Raw genomic sequence first — 19009 nt, 5'->3', positions numbered from 1 at the left:
GAAATCCTCAAAGAGGTCTAAATATACACTTGCTGACCTTACACACAGAGTGTTTCCAAACTGCTCTATGAAAAGAAAGGTTAAACTCTGTGAGGGGAATGCACACAACACAAAGTGATTTCTGAGAATGATTCTCTCTAGTTTTTATACGAAGACATTTCCTTTTCTACCGTGGAACCGAAAGCGCTTGAAATCTCCACTTGCAAATTCCACAAAAAGAGGGTTTCAAATCTGCTCTGTCTAAAGGAAGGTTCATCTCTGTGAGTTGAACACACGCAGCCCAAAGAAGTTACTGAGAATTCTTCTGTCTAGCATTAGATGAAAAAATCCCGTTTCCAACGAAATCCTCAAAGAGGTCCAAATATCCACTTGCAGACTTTACAAACAGAGTGTTTCCAAACTGTTCTATTGAAAGAAAGGTTAAACTCTGTGAGTGGAACGCACACAACACAAAGTGGTTTCTGAGAATGATTCTCTCTAGTTTTTATACAAAGATATTTCCTTTTCTACCGTTGGCCACAAAGCGCTTGAAATCTCCACTTGCAAATTCCACAAAAAGAGGGTTTCAAATCAGTTCTGTCTAAAGGAAGGATCAACTCTGTGAGTTGAACACACGCAACCCAAAGAAGTTACTGAGAATTCTTCTGTCTAGCATTAGACGAAGAAATCCCGTTTCCAACGAAAACCTCAAAGAGGTCCAAATATCCACTTGCAGACTTTACAAACAGTGTGTTTCCAAACTGCTCTATGAAAAGAAAGCTTAAACTCTGTGAGTGGAACGCACGCATTACAAAGTGGTTTCTGAGAATGATTCTCTCTAGTTTTTATACGAAGATATTTCCTTTTCTACCGTGGGCCCCAAAGTGCTTGAAATCTCCACTTGCAAATTCCACAAAAAGAGGGTTTCAAATCTGCTCTGCCTAAAGGAAGGTTCAACTATGTGAGTTGAACAAACGCAACCCAAAGAAGTTACTGAGAATTCTTCTGTCTAGCATTAGATGAAGAAATTCCGTATCCAACGAAATCCTCAAAGAGGTCCAAACATCCACTTGCAGACTTTACAAACAGAGTGTTTCCAAACTGTTCTATGAAAAGAAAGGTTAAACTCTGTGAGTGGAACGCACGCATTACAAAGTGGTTTCTGAGAATGATTCACTCTAGTTTTTATACGAAGATATTTCCTTTTCTACCGTGGAACCCAAAGCGCTTGAAATCTCCACTTGCAAATTCCACAAAAAGAGGGTTTCAAATCTGCTCTGTCTAAAGGAAGGTTCAACTCTGTGAGTTGAACACACGCAAACCAAAGAAGTTACTGAGAATTCTTCTGTCTAGCATTAGATGAAAAAATCCCGTTTCCATCAAAATCCTCAAAGAGGTCCAAATATCCACTTGCAGACCTTACAAACAGAGTGTTTCCAAACTGCTCTATTGAAAGAAAGGTTAAACTCTGTGAGTGGAACGCACACATCACAAAGTGGTTTCTGAGAATGATTCTCTCTAGTTTTTATACAAAGATATTTCCTTTTCTACCGTTGGCCACAAAGCGCTTGAAATCTCCACTTGCAAATTCCACAGAAAGAGGGTTTCAAATCTGTTCTGTCTAAAGGAAGGATCAACTCTGTGAGTTGAACACACGCAACCCAAAGAAGTTACTGAGAATTCTTCTGTCTAGCATTAGATGAAAAAATCCCGTTTCCAACGAAATCCTCAAAGAGGTCTAAATATACACTTGCTGACCTTACACACAGAGTGTTTCCAAACTGCTCTAGAAAAGAAAGGTTAAACTCTGTGAGGGGAATGCACACAACACAAAGTGATTTCTGAGAATGATTCTCTCTAGTTTTTATACGAAGACATTTCCTTTTCTACCGTGGAACCGAAAGCGCTTGAAATCTCCACTTGCAAATTCCACAAAAAGAGGGTTTCAAATCTGCTCTGTCTAAAGGAAGGTTCATCTCTGTGAGTTGAACACACGCAGCCCAAAGAAGTTACTGAGAATTCTTCTGTCTAGCATTAGATGAAAAAATCCCGTTTCCAACGAAATCCTCAAAGAGGTCCAAATATCCACTTGCAGACTTTACAAACAGAGTGTTTCCAAACTGTTCTATTGAAAGAAAGGTTAAACTCTGTGAGTGGAACGCACACAACACAAAGTGGTTTCTGAGAATGATTCTCTCTAGTTTTTATACAAAGATATTTCCTTTTCTACCGTTGGCCACAAAGCGCTTGAAATCTCCACTTGCAAATTCCACAAAAAGAGGGTTTCAAATCAGTTCTGTCTAAAGGAAGGATCAACTCTGTGAGTTGAACACACGCAACCCAAAGAAGTTACTGAGAATTCTTCTGTCTAGCATTAGACGAAGAAATCCCGTTTCCAACGAAAACCTCAAAGAGGTCCAAACATCCACTTGCAGACTTTACAAACAGAGTGTTTCCAAACTGTTCTATGAAAAGAAAGGTTAAACTCTGTGAGTGGAACGCACACAACACAAAGTGGTTTCTGAGAATGAATCACTCTAGTTTTTATACAAAGATATTTCCTTTTCTACCGTTGGCCACAAAGCGCTTGAAATCTCCACTTGCAAATTCCACAAAAAGAGGGTTTCAAATCAGTTCTGTCTAAAGGAAGGATCAACTCTGTGAGTTGAACACACGCAACCCAAAGAAGTTACTGAGAATTCTTCTGTCTAGCATTAGATGAAAAAATCCCGTTTCCAACGAAATCCTCAAAGAGGTCTAAATATACACTTGCTGACCTTACACACAGAGTGTTTCCAAACTGCTCTATGAAAAGAAAGGTTAAACTCTGTGAGGGGAATGCACACAACACAAAGTGATTTCTGAGAATGATTCTCTCTAGTTTTTATAAGAAGACATTTCCTTTTCTACCGTGGAACCGAAAGCGCTTGAAATCTCCACTTGCAAATTCCACAAAAAGAGGGTTTCAAATCTGCTCTGTCTAAAGGAAGGTTCATCTCTGTGAGTTGAACACACGCAGCCCAAAGAAGTTACTGAGAATTCTTCTGTCTAGCATTAGATGAAAAAATCCCGTTTCCAACGAAATCCTCAAAGAGGTCCAAATATCCACTTGCAGACTTTACAAACAGAGTGTTTCCAAACTGTTCTATTGAAAGAAAGGTTAAACTCTGTGAGTGGAACGCACACAACACAAAGTGGTTTCTGAGAATGATTCTCTCTAGTTTTTATACGAAGATATTTCCTTTTCTACCGTTGGCCCCAAAGCGCTTGAAATCTCCACTTGCAAATTCCACAAAAAGAGGGTTTCAAATCTGCTCTGCCTAAAGGAAGGTTCAACTCTGTGAGTTGTACAAACGCAACCCAAAGAAGTTACTGAGAATTCTTCTGTCTAGCATTAGATGAAGAAATTCCGTTTCCAACGAAATCCTCAAAGAGGTCCAAACATCCACTTGCAGACTTTACAAACAGAGTGTTTCCAAACTGTTCTATGAAAAGAAAGGTTAAACTCTGTGAGTGGAACGCACGCATTACAAAGTGGTTTCTGAGAATGATTCACTCTAGTTTTTATACGAAGATATTTCCTTTTCTACCATGGAACCCAAAGCGCTTGAAATCTCCACTTGCAAATTCCACAAAAAGAGGGTTTCAAATCTGCTCTGTCTAAAGGAAGGTTCAACTCTGTGAGTTGAACACACGCAAACCAAAGAAGTTACGGAGAATTCTTCTGTCTAGCATTAGATGAAAAAATCCCGTTTCCATCGAAATCCTCAAAGAGGTCCAAATATCCACTTGCAGACCTTACAAACAGAGTGTTTCCAAACTGCTCTATTGAAAGAAAGGTTAAACTCTGTGAGTGGAACGCACACATCACAAAGTGGTTTCTGAGAATGATTCTCTCTAGTTTTTATACAAAGATATTTCCTTTTCTACCGTTGGCCACAAAGCACTTGAAATCTCCACTTGCAAATTCCACAAAAAGAGGGTTTCAAATCAGTTCTGTCTAAAGGAAGGATCAACTCTGTGAGTTGAACACACGCAACCCAAAGAAGTTACTGAGAATTCTTCTGTCTAGCATTAGATGAAAAAATCCCGTTTCCAACGAAATCCTCAAAGAGGTCTAAATATACACTTGCTGACCTTACACACAGAGTGTTTCCAAACTGCTCTATGAAAAGAAAGGTTAAACTCTGTGAGGGGAATGCACACAACACAAAGTGATTTCTGAGAATGATTCTCTCTAGTTTTTATACGAAGACATTTCCTTTTCTACCGTGGAACCGAAAGCGCTTGAAATCTCCACTTGCAAATTCCACAAAAAGAGGGTTTCAAATCTGCTCTGTCTAAAGGAAGGTTCATCTCTGTGAGTTGAACACACGCAGCCCAAAGAAGTTACTGAGAATTCTTCTGTCTAGCATTAGATGAAAAAATCCCGTTTCCAAAGAAATCCTCAAAGAGGTCCAAATATCCACTTGCAGACTTTACAAACAGAGTGTTTCCAAACTGTTCTATTGAAAGAAAGGTTAAACTCTGTGAGTGGAACGCACACAACACAAAGTGGTTTCTGAGAATGATTCTCTCTAGTTTTTATACAAAGATATTTCCTTTTCTACCGTTGGCCACAAAGCGCTTGAAATCTCCACTTGCAAATTCCACAAAAAGAGGGTTTCAAATCAGTTCTGTCTAAAGGAAGGATCAACTCTGTGAGTTGAACACACGCAACCCAAAGAAGTTACTGAGAATTCTTCTGTCTAGCATTAGACGAAGAAATCCCGTTTCCAACGAAAACCTCAAAGAGGTCCAAATATCCACTTGCAGACTTTACAAACAGTGTGTTTCCAAACTGCTCTATGAAAAGAAAGCTTAAACTCTGTGAGTGGAACGCACGCATTACAAAGTGGTTTCTGAGAATGATTCTCTCTAGTTTTTATACGAAGATATTTCCTTTTCTACCGTGGGCCCCAAAGCGCTTGAAATCTCCACTTGCAAATTCCACAAAAAGAGGGTTTCAAATCTGCTCTGCCTAAAGGAAGGATCAACTCTGTGAGTTGAACACACGCAACCCAAAGAAGTTACTGAGAATTCTTCTGTCTAGCATTAGATGAAGAAATCCCGTTTCCAACGAAAACCTCAAAGAGGTCCAAATATCCACTTGCAGACTTTACAAACAGTGTGTTTCCAGACTGCTCTATGAAAAGAAAGCTGAAACTCTGTGAGTGGAACGCAAGCATTACAAAGTGGTTTCTGAGAATGATTCTCTCTAGTTTTTATACGAAGATATTTCCTTTTCTACCGTGGGCCCCAAAGCGCTTGAAATCTCCACTTGCAAATTCCACAAAAAGAGGGTTTCAAATCTGCTCTGCCTAAAGGAAGGTTCAACTCTGTGAGTTGAACAAACGCAACCCAAAGAAGTTACTGAGAATTCTTCTGTCTAGCATTAGATGAAGAAATTCCGTTTCCAACGAAATCCTCAAAGAGGTCCAAACATCCACTTGCAGACTTTACAAACAGAGTGTTTCCAAACTGTTCTATGAAAAGAAAGGTTAAACTCTGTGAGTGGAACGCACGCATTACAAAGTGGTTTCTGAGAATGATTCACTCTAGTTTTTATACAAAGATATTTCCTTTTCTACCGTTGGCCACAAAGCGCTTGAAATCTCCACTTGCAAATTCCACAAAAAGAGGGTTTCAAATCAGTTCTGTCTAAAGGAAGGATCAACTCTGTGAGTTGAACACACGCAACCCAAAGAAGTTACTGAGAATTCTTCTGTCTAGCATTAGATGAAAAAATCCCGTTTCCAACGAAATCCTCAAAGAGGTCTAAATATACAATTGCTGACCTTACACACAGAGTGTTTCCAAACTGCTCTATGAAAAGAAAGGTTAAACTCTGTGAGGGGAATGCACACAACACAAAGTGATTTCTGAGAATGATTCTCTCTAGTTTTTATACGAAGACATTTCCTTTTCTACCGTGGAACCGAAAGCGCTTGAAATCTCCACTTGCAAATTCCACAAAAAGAGGGTTTCAAATCTGCTCTGTCTAAAGGAAGGTTCATCTCTGTGAGTTGAACACACGCAGCCCAAAGAAGTTACTGAGAATTCTTCTGTCTAGCATTAGATGAAAAAATCCCGTTTCCAACGAAATCCTCAAAGAGGTCCAAATATCCACTTGCAGACTTTACAAACAGAGTGTTTCCAAACTGTTCTATTGAAAGAAAGGTTAAACTCTGTGAGTGGAACGCACACAACACAAAGTGGTTTCTGAGAATGATTCTCTCTAGTTTTTATACAAAGATATTTCCTTTTCTACCGTTGGCCACAAAGCGCTTGAAATCTCCACTTGCAAATTCCACAAAAAGAGGGTTTCAAATCAGTTCTGTCTAAAGGAAGGATCAACTCTGTGAGTTGAACACACGCAACCCAAAGAAGTTACTGAGAATTCTTCTGTCTAGCATTAGACGAAGAAATCCCGTTTCCAACGAAAACCTCAAAGAGGTCCAAATATCCACTTGCAGACTTTACAAACAGTGTGTTTCCAAACTGCTCTATGAAAAGAAAGCTTAAACTCTGTGAGTGGAACGCACGCATTACAAAGTGGTTTCTGAGAATGATTCTCTCTAGTTTTTATACGAAGATATTTCCTTTTCTACCGTGGGCCCCAAAGCGCTTGAAATCTCCACTTGCAAATTCCACAAAAAGAGGGTTTCAAATCTGCTCTGCCTAAAGGAAGGTTCAACTCTGTGAGTTGAACAAACGCAACCCAAAGAAGTTACTGAGAATTCTTCTGTCTAGCATTAGATGAAGAAATTCCGTATCCAACGAAATCCTCAAAGAGGTCCAAACATCCACTTGCAGACTTTACAAACAGAGTGTTTCCAAACTGTTCTATGAAAAGAAAGGTTAAACTCTGTGAGTGGAACGCACGCATTACAAAGTGGTTTCTGAGAATGATTCACTCTAGTTTTTATACGAAGATATTTCCTTTTCTACCGTGGAACCCAAAGCGCTTGAAATCTCCACTTGCAAATTCCACAAAAAGAGGGTTTCAAATCTGCTCTGTCTAAAGGAAGGTTCAACTCTGTGAGTTGAACACACGCAAACCAAAGAAGTTACTGAGAATTCTTCTGTCTAGCATTAGATGAAAAAATCCCGTTTCCATCGAAATCCTCAAAGAGGTCCAAATATCCACTTGCAGACCTTACAAACAGAGTGTTTCCAAACTGCTCTATTGAAAGAAAGGTTAAACTCTGTGAGTGGAACGCACACATCACAAAGTGGTTTCTGAGAATGATTCTCTCTAGTTTTTATACAAAGATATTTCCTTTTCTACCGTTGGCCACAAAGCGCTTGAAATCTCCACTTGCAAATTCCACAGAAAGAGGGTTTCAAATCTGTTCTGTCTAAAGGAAGGATCAACTCTGTGAGTTGAACACACGCAACCCAAAGAAGTTACTGAGAATTCTTCTGTCTAGCATTAGATGAAAAAATCCCGTTTCCAACGAAATCCTCAAAGAGGTCTAAATATACACTTGCTGACCTTACACACAGAGTGTTTCCAAACTGCTCTATGAAAAGAAAGGTTAAACTCTGTGAGGGGAATGCACACAACACAAAGTGATTTCTGAGAATGATTCTCTCTAGTTTTTATACGAAGACATTTCCTTTTCTACCGTGGAACCGAAAGCGCTTGAAATCTCCACTTGCAAATTCCACAAAAAGAGGGTTTCAAATCTGCTCTGTCTAAAGGAAGGTTCATCTCTGTGAGTTGAACACACGCAGCCCAAAGAAGTTACTGAGAATTCTTCTGTCTAGCATTAGATGAAAAAATCCCGTTTCCGACGAAATCCTCAAAGAGGTCCAAATATCCACTTGCAGACTTTACAAACAGAGTGTTTCCAAACTGTTCTATTGAAAGAAAGGTTAAACTCTGTGAGTGGAACGCACACAACACAAAGTGGTTTCTGAGAATGATTCTCTCTAGTTTTTATACAAAGATATTTCCTTTTCTACCGTTGGCCACAAAGCGCTTGAAATCTCCACTTGCAAATTCCACAAAAAGAGGGTTTCAAATCTGTTCTGTCTAAAGGAAGGATCAACTCTGTGAGTTGAACACACGCAACCCAAAGAAGTTACTGAGAATTCTTCTGTCTAGCATTAGATGAAAAAATCCCGTTTCCAACGAAATCCTCAAAGAGGTCTAAATATACACTTGCTGACCTTACACACAGAGTGTTTCCAAACTGCTCTAGAAAAGAAAGGTTAAACTCTGTGAGGGGAATGCACACAACACAAAGTGATTTCTGAGAATGATTCTCTCTAGTTTTTATACGAAGACATTTCCTTTTCTACCGTGGAACCGAAAGCGCTTGAAATCTCCACTTGCAAATTCCACAAAAAGAGGGTTTCAAATCTGCTCTGTCTAAAGGAAGGTTCATCTCTGTGAGTTGAACACACGCAGCCCAAAGAAGTTACTGAGAATTCTTCTGTCTAGCATTAGACGAAAAAATCCCGTTTCCAACGAAATCCTCAAAGAGGTCCAAATATCCACTTGCAGACTTTACAAACAGAGTGTTTCCAAACTGTTCTATTGAAAGAAAGGTTAAACTCTGTGAGTGGAACGCACACAACACAAAGTGGTTTCTGAGAATGATTCTCTCTAGTTTTTATACAAAGATATTTCCTTTTCTACCGTTGGCCACAAAGCGCTTGAAATCTCCACTTGCAAATTCCACAAAAAAAGAGGGTTTCAAATCAGTTCTGTCTAAAGGAAGGATCAACTCTGTGAGTTGAACACACGCAACCCAAAGAAGTTACTGAGAATTCTTCTGTCTAGCATTAGACGAAGAAATCCCGTTTCCAACGAAAACCTCAAAGAGGTCCAAACATCCACTTGCAGACTTTACAAACAGAGTGTTTCCAAACTGTTCTATGAAAAGAAAGGTTAAACTCTGTGAGTGGAACGCACGCATTACAAAGTGGTTTCTGAGAATGAATCACTCTAGTTTTTATACAAAGATATTTCCTTTTCTACCGTTGGCCACAAAGCGCTTGAAATCTCCACTTGCAAATTCCACAAAAAGATGGTTTCAAATCAGTTCTGTCTAAAGGAAGGATCAACTCTGTGAGTTGAACACACGCAACCCAAAGAAGTTACTGAGAATTCTTCTGTCTAGCATTAGATGAAAAAATCCCGTTTCCAACGAAATCCTCAAAGAGGTCTAAATATACACTTGCTGACCTTACACACAGAGTGTTTCCAAACTGCTCTATGAAAAGAAAGGTTAAACTCTGTGAGGGGAATGCACACAACACAAAGTGATTTCTGAGAATGATTCTCTCTAGTTTTTATAAGAAGACATTTCCTTTTCTACCGTGGAACCGAAAGCGCTTGAAATCTCCACTTGCAAATTCCACAAAAAGAGGGTTTCAAATCTGCTCTGTCTAAAGGAAGGTTCATCTCTGTGAGTTGAACACACGCAGCCCAAAGAAGTTACTGAGAATTCTTCTGTCTAGCATTAGATGAAAAAATCCCGTTTCCAACGAAATCCTCAAAGAGGTCCAAATATCCACTTGCAGACTTTACAAACAGAGTGTTTCCAAACTGTTCTATTGAAAGAAAGGTTAAACTCTGTGAGTGGAACGCACACAACACAAAGTGGTTTCTGAGAATGATTCTCTCTAGTTTTTATACGAAGATATTTCCTTTTCTACCGTGGGCCCCAAAGCGCTTGAAATCTCCACTTGCAAATTCCACAAAAAGAGGGTTTCAAATCTGCTCTGCCTAAAGGAAGGTTCAACTCTGTGAGTTGTACAAACGCAACCCAAAGAAGTTACTGAGAATTCTTCTGTCTAGCATTAGATGAAGAAATTCCGTTTCCAACGAAATCCTCAAAGAGGTCCAAACATCCACTTGCAGACTTTACAAACATAGTGTTTCCAAACTGTTCTATGAAAAGAAAGGTTAAACTCTGTGAGTGGAACGCACGCATTACAAAGTGGTTTCTGAGAATGATTCACTCTAGTTTTTATACGAAGATATTTCCTTTTCTACCGTGGAACCCAAAGCGCTTGAAATCTCCACTTGCAAATTCCACAAAAAGAGGGTTTCAAATCTGCTCTGTCTAAAGGAAGGTTCAACTCTGTGAGTTGAACACACGCAAACCAAAGCAGTTACGGAGAATTCTTCTGTCTAGCATTAGATGAAAAAATCCCGTTTCCATCGAAATCCTCAAAGAGGTCAAAATATCCACTTGCAGACCTTACAAACAGAGTGTTTCCAAACTGCTCTATTGAAAGAAAGGTTAAACTCTGTGAGTGGAACGCACACATCACAAAGTGGTTTCTGAGAATGATTCTCCCTTGTTTTTATACGAAGACATTTCCCTTTCTACCGTGGAACCGAAAGCGCTTGAAATCTCCACTTGCAAATTCCACAAAAAGAGGGTTTCAAATCTGCTCTGTCTAAAGGAAGGTTCATCTCTGTGAGTTGAACACACGCAGCCCAAAGAAGTTACTGAGAATTCTTCTGTCTAGCATTAGATGAAAAAATCCCGTTTCCAACGAAATCCTCAAAGAGGTCCAAATATCCACTTGCAGACTTTACAAACAGAGTGTTTCCAAACTGTTCTATTGAAAGAAAGGTTAAACTCTGTGAGTGGAACGCAAGCATTACAAAGTGGTTTCTGAGAATGATTCTCTCTAGTTTTTATACAAAGATATTTCCTTTTCTACCGTTGGCCACAAAGCGCTTGAAATCTCCACTTGCAAATTCCACAAAAAGAGGGTTTCAAATCAGTTCTGTCTAAAGGAAGGATCAACTCTGTGAGTTGAACACACGCAACCCAAAGAAGTTACTGAGAATTCTTCTGTATAGCATTAGACGAAGAAATCCCGTTTCCAACGAAAACCTCAAAGAGGTCCAAATATCCACTTGCAGACTTTACAAAGAGTGTGTTTCCAAACTGCTCTATGAAAAGAAAGCTTAAACTCTGTGAGTGGAACGCACGCATTACAAAGTGGTTTCTGAGAATGATTCTCTCTAGTTTTTATACGAAGATATTTCCTTTTCTACCGTGGGCCCCAAAGCGCTTGAAATCTCCACTTGCAAATTCCACAAAAAGAGGGTTTCAAATCTGCTCTGCCTAAAGGAAGGATCAACTCTGTGAGTTGAACACACGCAACCCAAAGAAGTTACTGAGAATTCTTCTGTCTAGCATTAGATGAAGAAATCCCGTTTCCAACGAAAACCTCAAAGAGGTCCAAATATCCACTTGCAGACTTTACAAACAGTGTGTTTCCAGACTGCTCTATGAAAAGAAAGCTTAAACTCTGTGAGTGGAACGCAAGCATTACAAAGTGGTTTCTGAGAATGATTCTCTCTAGTTTTTATACGAAGATATTTCCTTTTCTACCGTGGGCCCCAAAGCGCTTGAAATCTCCACTTGCAAATTCCACAAAAAGAGGGTTTCAAATCTGCTCTGCCTAAAGGAAGGTTCAACTCTGTGAGTTGAACAAACGCAACCCAAAGAAGTTACTGAGAATTCTTCTGTCTAGCATTAGATGAAGAAATTCCGTTTCCAACGAAATCCTCAAAGAGGTCCAAACATCCACTTGCAGACTTTACAAACAGAGTGTTTCCAAACTGTTCTATGAAAAGAAAGGTTAAACTCTGTGAGTGGAACGCACGCATTACAAAGTGGTTTCTGAGAATGATTCACTCTAGTTTTTATACAAAGATATTTCCTTTTCTACCGTTGGCCACAAAGCGCTTGAAATCTCCACTTGCAAATTCCACAAAAAGAGGGTTTCAAATCAGTTCTGTCTAAAGGAAGGATCAACTCTGTGAGTTGAACACACGCAACCCAAAGAAGTTACTGAGAATTCTTCTGTCTAGCATTAGATGAAAAAATCCCGTTTCCAACGAAATCCTCAAAGAGGTCTAAATATACACTTGCTGACCTTACACACAGAGTGTTTCCAAACTGCTCTATGAAAAGAAAGGTTAAACTCTGTGAGGGGAATGCACACAACACAAAGTGATTTCTGAGAATGATTCTCTCTAGTTTTTATACGAAGACATTTCCTTTTCTACCGTGGAACCGAAAGCGCTTGAAATCTCCACTTGCAAATTCCACAAAAAGAGGGTTTCAAATCTGCTCTGTCTAAAGGAAGGTTCATCTCTGTGAGTTGAACACACGCAGCCCAAAGAAGTTACTGAGAATTCTTCTGTCTAGCATTAGATGAAAAAATCCCGTTACCAACGAAATCCTCAAAGAGGTCCAAATATCCACTTGCAGACTTTACAAACAGAGTGTTTCCAAACTGTTCTATTGAAAGAAAGGTTAAACTCTGTGAGTGGAACGCACACAACACAAAGTGGTTTCTGAGAATGATTCTCTCTAGTTTTTATACAAAGATATTTCCTTTTCTACCGTTGGCCACAAAGCGCTTGAAATCTCCACTTGCAAATTCCACAAAAAGAGGGTTTCAAATCAGTTCTGTCTAAAGGAAGGATCAACTCTGTGAGTTGAACACACGCAACCCAAAGAAGTTACTGAGAATTCTTCTGTCTAGCATTAGACGAAGAAATCCCGTTTCCAACGAAAACCTCAAAGAGGTCCAAATATCCACTTGCAGACTTTACAAACAGTGTGTTTCCAAACTGCTCTATGAAAAGAAAGCTTAAACTCTGTGAGTGGAACGCACGCATTACAAAGTGGTTTCTGAGAATGATTCTCTCTAGTTTTTATACGAAGATATTTCCTTTTCTACCGTGGGCCCCAAAGCGCTTGAAATCTCCACTTGCAAATTCCACAAAAAGAGGGTTTCAAATCTGCTCTGCCTAAAGGAAGGTTCAACTCTGTGAGTTGAACAAACGCAACCCAAAGAAGTTACTGAGAATTCTTCTGTCTAGCATTAGATGAAGAAATTCCGTATCCAACGAAATCCTCAAAGAGGTCCAAACATCCACTTGCAGACTTTACAAACAGAGTGTTTCCAAACTGTTCTATGAAAAGAAAGGTTAAACTCTGTGAGTGGAACGCACGCATTACAAAGTGGTTTCTGAGAATGATTCACTCTAGTTTTTATACGAAGATATTTCCTTTTCTACCGTGGAACCCAAAGCGCTTGAAATCTCCACTTGCAAATTCCACAAAAAGAGGGTTTCAAATCTGCTCTGTCTAAAGGAAGGTTCAACTCTGTGAGTTGAACACACGCAAACCAAAGAAGTTACTGAGAATTCTTCTGTCTAGCATTAGATGAAAAAATCCCGTTTCCATCGAAATCCTCAAAGAGGTCCAAATATCCACTTGCAGACCTTACAAACAGAGTGTTTCCAAACTGCTCTATTGAAAGAAAGGTTAAACTCTGTGAGTGGAACGCACACATCACAAAGTGGTTTCTGAGAATGATTCTCTCTAGTTTTTATACAAAGATATTTCCTTTTCTACCGTTGGCCACAAAGCGCTTGAAATCTCCACTTGCAAATTCCACAGAAAGAGGGTTTCAAATCTGTTCTGTCTAAAGGAAGAATCAACTCTGTGAGTTGAACACACGCAACCCAAAGAAGTTACTGAGAATTCTTCTGTCTAGCATTAGATGAAAAAATCCCGTTTCCAACGAAATCCTCAAAGAGGTCTAAATATACACTTGCTGACCTTACACACAGAGTGTTTCCAAACTGTTCTATGAAAAGAAAGGTTAAACTCTGTGAGTGGAACGCACGCATTACAAAGTGGTTTCTGAGAATGATTCACTCTAGTTTTTATACGAAGATATTTCCTTTTCTACCGTGGAACCCAAAGCGCTTGAAATCTCCACTTGCAAATTCCACAAAAAGAGGGTTTCAAATCTGCTCTGTCTAAAGGAAGGTTCAACTCTGTGAGTTGAACACACGCAAACCAAAGAAGTTACTGAGAATTCTTCTGTCTAGCATTAGATGAAAAAATCCCGTTTCCATCGAAATCCTCAAAGAGGTCCAAATATCCACTTGCAGACCTTACAAACAGAGTGTTTCCAAACTGCTCTATTGAAAGAAAGGTTAAACTCTGTGAGTGGAACACACACATCACAAAGTGGTTTCTGAGAATGATTCTCTCTAGTTTTTATACAAAGATATTTCCTTTTCTACCGTTGGCCACAAAGCGCTTGAAATCTCCACTTGCAAATTCCACAGAAAGAGGGTTTCAAATCTGTTCTGTCTAAAGGTAGGATCAACTCTGTGAGTTGAACACACGCAACCCAAAGAAGTTACTGAGAATTCTTCTGTCTAGCATTAGATGAAAAAATCCCGTTTCCAACGAAATCCTGAAAGAGGTCTAAATATACACTTGCTGACCTTACACAGAGAGTGTTTCCAAACTGCTCTATGAAAAGAAAGGTTAAACTCTGTGAGGGGAATGCACACAACACAAAGTGATTTCTGAGAATGATTCTCTCTAGTTTTTATACGAAGACATTTCCTTTTCTACCGTGGAACCGAAAGCGCTTGAAATCTCCACTTGCAAATTCCACAAAAAGAGGGTTTCAAATCTGCTCTGTCTAAAGGAAGGTTCATCTCTGTGAGTTGAACACACGCAGCCCAAAGAAGTTACTGAGAATTCTTCTGTCTAGCATTAGATGAAAAAATCCCGTTTCCGACGAAATCCTCAAAGAGGTCCAAATATCCACTTGCAGACTTTACAAACAGAGTGTTTCCAAACTGTTCTATTGAAAGAAAGGTTAAACTCTGTGAGTGGAACGCACACAACACAAAGTGGTTTCTGAGAATGATTCTCTCTAGTTTTTATACAAAGATATTTCCTTTTCTACCGTTGGCCACAAAGCGCTTGAAATCTCCACTTGCAAATTCCACAAAAAGAGGGTTTCAAATCAGTTCTGTCTAAAGGAAGGATCAACTCTGTGAGTTGAACACACTCAACCCAAAGAAGTTACTGAGAATTCTTCTGTCTAGCATTAGATGAAGAAATCCCGTTTCCAACGAAAACCTCAAAGAGGTCCAAATATCCACTTGCAGACTTTACAAACAGTGTGTTTCCAAACTGCTCTATGAAAAGAAAGCTTAAACTCTGTGAGTGGAACGCACGCATTACAAAGTGGTTTCTGACAATGATTCTCTCTAATTTTTATACGAAGATATTTCCTTTTCTACCGTGGGCCCCAACGCGCTTGAAATCTCCACTTGCAAATTCCACAAAAAGAGGGTTTCAAATCTGCTCTGCCTAAAGGAAGGTTCAACTCTGTGAGTTGAACAAACGCAACCCAAAGAAGTTACTGAGAATTCTTCTGTCTAGCATTAGATGAAGAAATTCCGTATCCAACGAAATCCTCAAAGAGGTCCAAACATCCACTTGCAGACTTTACAAACAGAGTGTTTCCAAACTGTTCTATTGAAAGAAAGGTTAAACTCTGTGAGTGGAACGCACACAACACAAAGTGGTTTCTGAGAATGATTCTCTCTAGTTTTTATACAAAGATATTTCCTTTTCTACCGTTGGCCACAAAGCGCTTGAAATCTCCACTTGCAAATTCCCCAGAAAGAGGGTTTCAAATCTGTTCTGTCTAAAGGAAGGATCAACTCTGTGAGTTGAACACACGCAACCCAAAGAAGTTACTGAGAATTCTTCTGTCTAGCATTAGATGAAAAAATCCCGTTTCCAACGAAATCCTCAAAGAGGTCCAAATATCCACTTGCAGACTTTACAAACAGAGTGTTTCCAAACTGTTCTATTGAAAGAAAGGTTAAACTCCGTTAGTGGAACGCACACAACACAAAGTGGTTTCTGAGAATGATTCTCTCTAGTTTTTATACAAAGATATTTCCTTTTCTACCGTTGGCCACAAAGCGCTTGAAATCTCCACTTGCAAATTCCACAAAAAGAGGGTTTCAAATCAGTTCTGTCTAAAGGAAGGATCAACTCTGTGAGTTGAACACACGCAACCCAAAGAAGTTACTGAGAATTCTTCTGTCTAGCATTAGACGAAGAAATCCCGTTTCCAACGAAAACCTCAAAGAGGTCCAAATATCCACTTGCAGACTTTACAAACAGTGTGTTTCCAAACTGCTCTATGAAAAGAAAGGTTAAACTCTGTGAGTGGAACGCACGCATTACAAAGTGGTTTCTGAGAATGATTCTCTCTAGTTTTTATACGAAGATATTTCCTTTTCTACCGTGGGCCCCAAAGCGCTTGAAATCTCCACTTGCAAATTCCACAAAAAGAGGGTTTCAAATCTGCTCTGCCTAAAGGAAGGATCAACTCTGTGAGTTGAACACACGCAACCCAAAGAAGTTACTGAGAATTCTTCTGTCTAGCATTAGATGAAAAAATCCCGTTTCCAACGAAATCCTCAAAGAGGTCTAAATATACACTTGCTGACCTTACACACAGAGTGTTTCCAAACTGCTCTATGAAAAGAAAGGTTAAACTCTGTGAGGGGAATGCACACAACACAAAGTGATTTCTGAGAATGATTCTCTCTAGTTTTTATACGAAGACATTTCCTTTTCTACCGTGGAACCGAAAGCGCTTGAAATCTCCACTTGCAAATTCCACAAAAAGAGGGTTTCAAATCTGCTCTGTCTAAAGGAAGGTTCATCTCTGTGAGTTGAACACACGCAGCCCAAAGAAGTTACTGAGAATTCTTCTGTCTAGCATTAGATGAAAAAATCCCGTTTCCGACGAAATCCTCAAAGAGGTCCAAATATCCACTTGCAGACTTTACAAACAGAGTGTTTCCAAACTGTTCTATTGAAAGAAAGGTTAAACTCTGTGAGTGGAACGCACACAACACAAAGTGGTTTCTGAGAATGATTCTCTCTAGTTTTTATACAAAGATATTTCCTTTTCTACCGTTGGCCACAAAGCGCTTGAAATCTCCACTTGCAAATTCCACAAAAAGAGGGTTTCAAATCTGTTCTGTCTAAAGGAAGGATCAACTCTGTGAGTTGAACACACGCAACCCAAAGAAGTTACTGAGAATTCTTCTGTCTAGCATTAGATGAAAAAATCCCGTTTCCAACGAAATCCTCAAAGAGGTCTAAATATACACTTGCTGACCTTACACACAGAGTGTTTCCAAACTGCTCTAGAAAAGAAAGGTTAAACTCTGTGAGGGGAATGCACACAACACAAAGTGATTTCTGAGAATGATTCTCTCTAGTTTTTATACGAAGACATTTCCTTTTCTACCGTGGAACCGAAAGCGCTTGAAATCTCCACTTGCAAATTCCACAAAAAGAGGGTTTCAAATCTGCTCTGTCTAAAGGAAGGTTCATCTCTGTGAGTTGAACACACGCAGCCCAAAGAAGTTACTGAGAATTCTTCTGTCTAGCATTAGACGAAAAAATCCCGTTTCCAACGAAATCCTCAAAGAGGTCCAAATATCCACTTGCAGACTTTACAAACAGAGTGTTTCCAAACTGTTCTATTGAAAGAAAGGTTAAACTCTGTGAGTGGAACGCACACAACACAAAGTGGTTTCTGAGAATGATTCTCTCTAGTTTTTATACAAAGATATTTCCTTTTCTACCGTTGGCCACAAAGCGCTTGAAATCTCCACTTGCAAATTCCACAAAAAAAGAGGGTTTCAAATCAGTTCTGTCTAAAGGAAGGATCAACTCTGTGAGTTGAACACACGCAACCCAAAGAAGTTACTGAGAATTCTTCTGTCTAGCATTAGACGAAGAAATCCCGTTTCCAACGAAAACCTCAAAGAGGTCCAAACATCCACTTGCAGACTTTACAAACAGAGTGTTTCCAAACTGTTCTATGAAAAGAAAGGTTAAACTCTGTGAGTGGAACGCACGCATTACAAAGTGGTTTCTGAGAATGAATCACTCTAGTTTTTATACAAAGATATTTCCTTTTCTACCGTTGGCCACAAAGCGCTTGAAATCTCCACTTGCAAATTCCACAAAAAGATGGTTTCAAATCAGTTCTGTCTAAAGGAAGGATCAACTCTGTGAGTTGAACACACGCAACCCAAAGAAGTTACTGAGAATTCTTCTGTCTAGCATTAGATGAAAAAATCCCGTTTCCAACGAAATCCTCAAAGAGGTCTAAATATACACTTGCTGACCTTACACACAGAGTGTTTCCAAACTGCTCTATGAAAAGAAAGGTTAAACTCTGTGAGGGGAATGCACACAACACAAAGTGATTTCTGAGAATGATTCTCTCTAGTTTTTATAAGAAGACATTTCCTTTTCTACCGTGGAACCGAAAGCGCTTGAAATCTCCACTTGCAAATTCCACAAAAAGAGGGTTTCAAATCTGCTCTGTCTAAAGGAAGGTTCATCTCTGTGAGTTGAACACACGCAGCCCAAAGAAGTTACTGAGAATTCTTCTGTCTAGCATTAGATGAAAAAATCCCGTTTCCAACGAAATCCTCAAAGAGGTCCAAATATCCACTTGCAGACTTTACAAACAGAGTGTTTCCAAACTGTTCTATTGAAAGAAAGGTTAAACTCTGTGAGTGGAACGCACACAACACAAAGTGGTTTCTGAGAATGATTCTCTCTAGTTTTTATACGAAGATATTTCCTTTTCTACCGTGGGCCCCAAAGCGCTTGAAATCTCCACTTGCAAATTCCACAAAAAGAGGGTTTCAAATCTGCTCTGCCTAAAGGAAGGTTCAACTCTGTGAGTTGTACAAACGCAACCCAAAGAAGTTACTGAGAATTCTTCTGTCTAGCATTAGATGAAGAAATTCCGTTTCCAACGAAATCCTCAAAGAGGTCCAAACATCCACTTGCAGACTTTACAAACATAGTGTTTCCAAACTGTTCTATGAAAAGAAAGGTTAAACTCTGTGAGTGGAACGCACGCATTACAAAGTGGTTTCTGAGAATGATTCACTCTAGTTTTTATACGAAGATATTTCCTTTTCTACCGTGGAACCCAAAGCGCTTGAAATCTCCACTTGCAAATTCCACAAAAAGAGGGTTTCAAATCTGCTCTGTCTAAAGGAAGGTTCAACTCTGTGAGTTGAACACACGCAAACCAAAGCAGTTACGGAGAATTCTTCTGT

The sequence above is a fragment of the Gorilla gorilla genome, chromosome 18 (assembly GCF_029281585.2).
Source record: "Gorilla gorilla gorilla isolate KB3781 chromosome 18, NHGRI_mGorGor1-v2.1_pri, whole genome shotgun sequence".
Taxonomy (NCBI): Eukaryota; Metazoa; Chordata; class Mammalia; order Primates; family Hominidae; genus Gorilla; species Gorilla gorilla.
The sequence above is the reverse complement of the archived record's forward strand: the minus strand, read 5'-3'. Positions refer to the sequence as shown.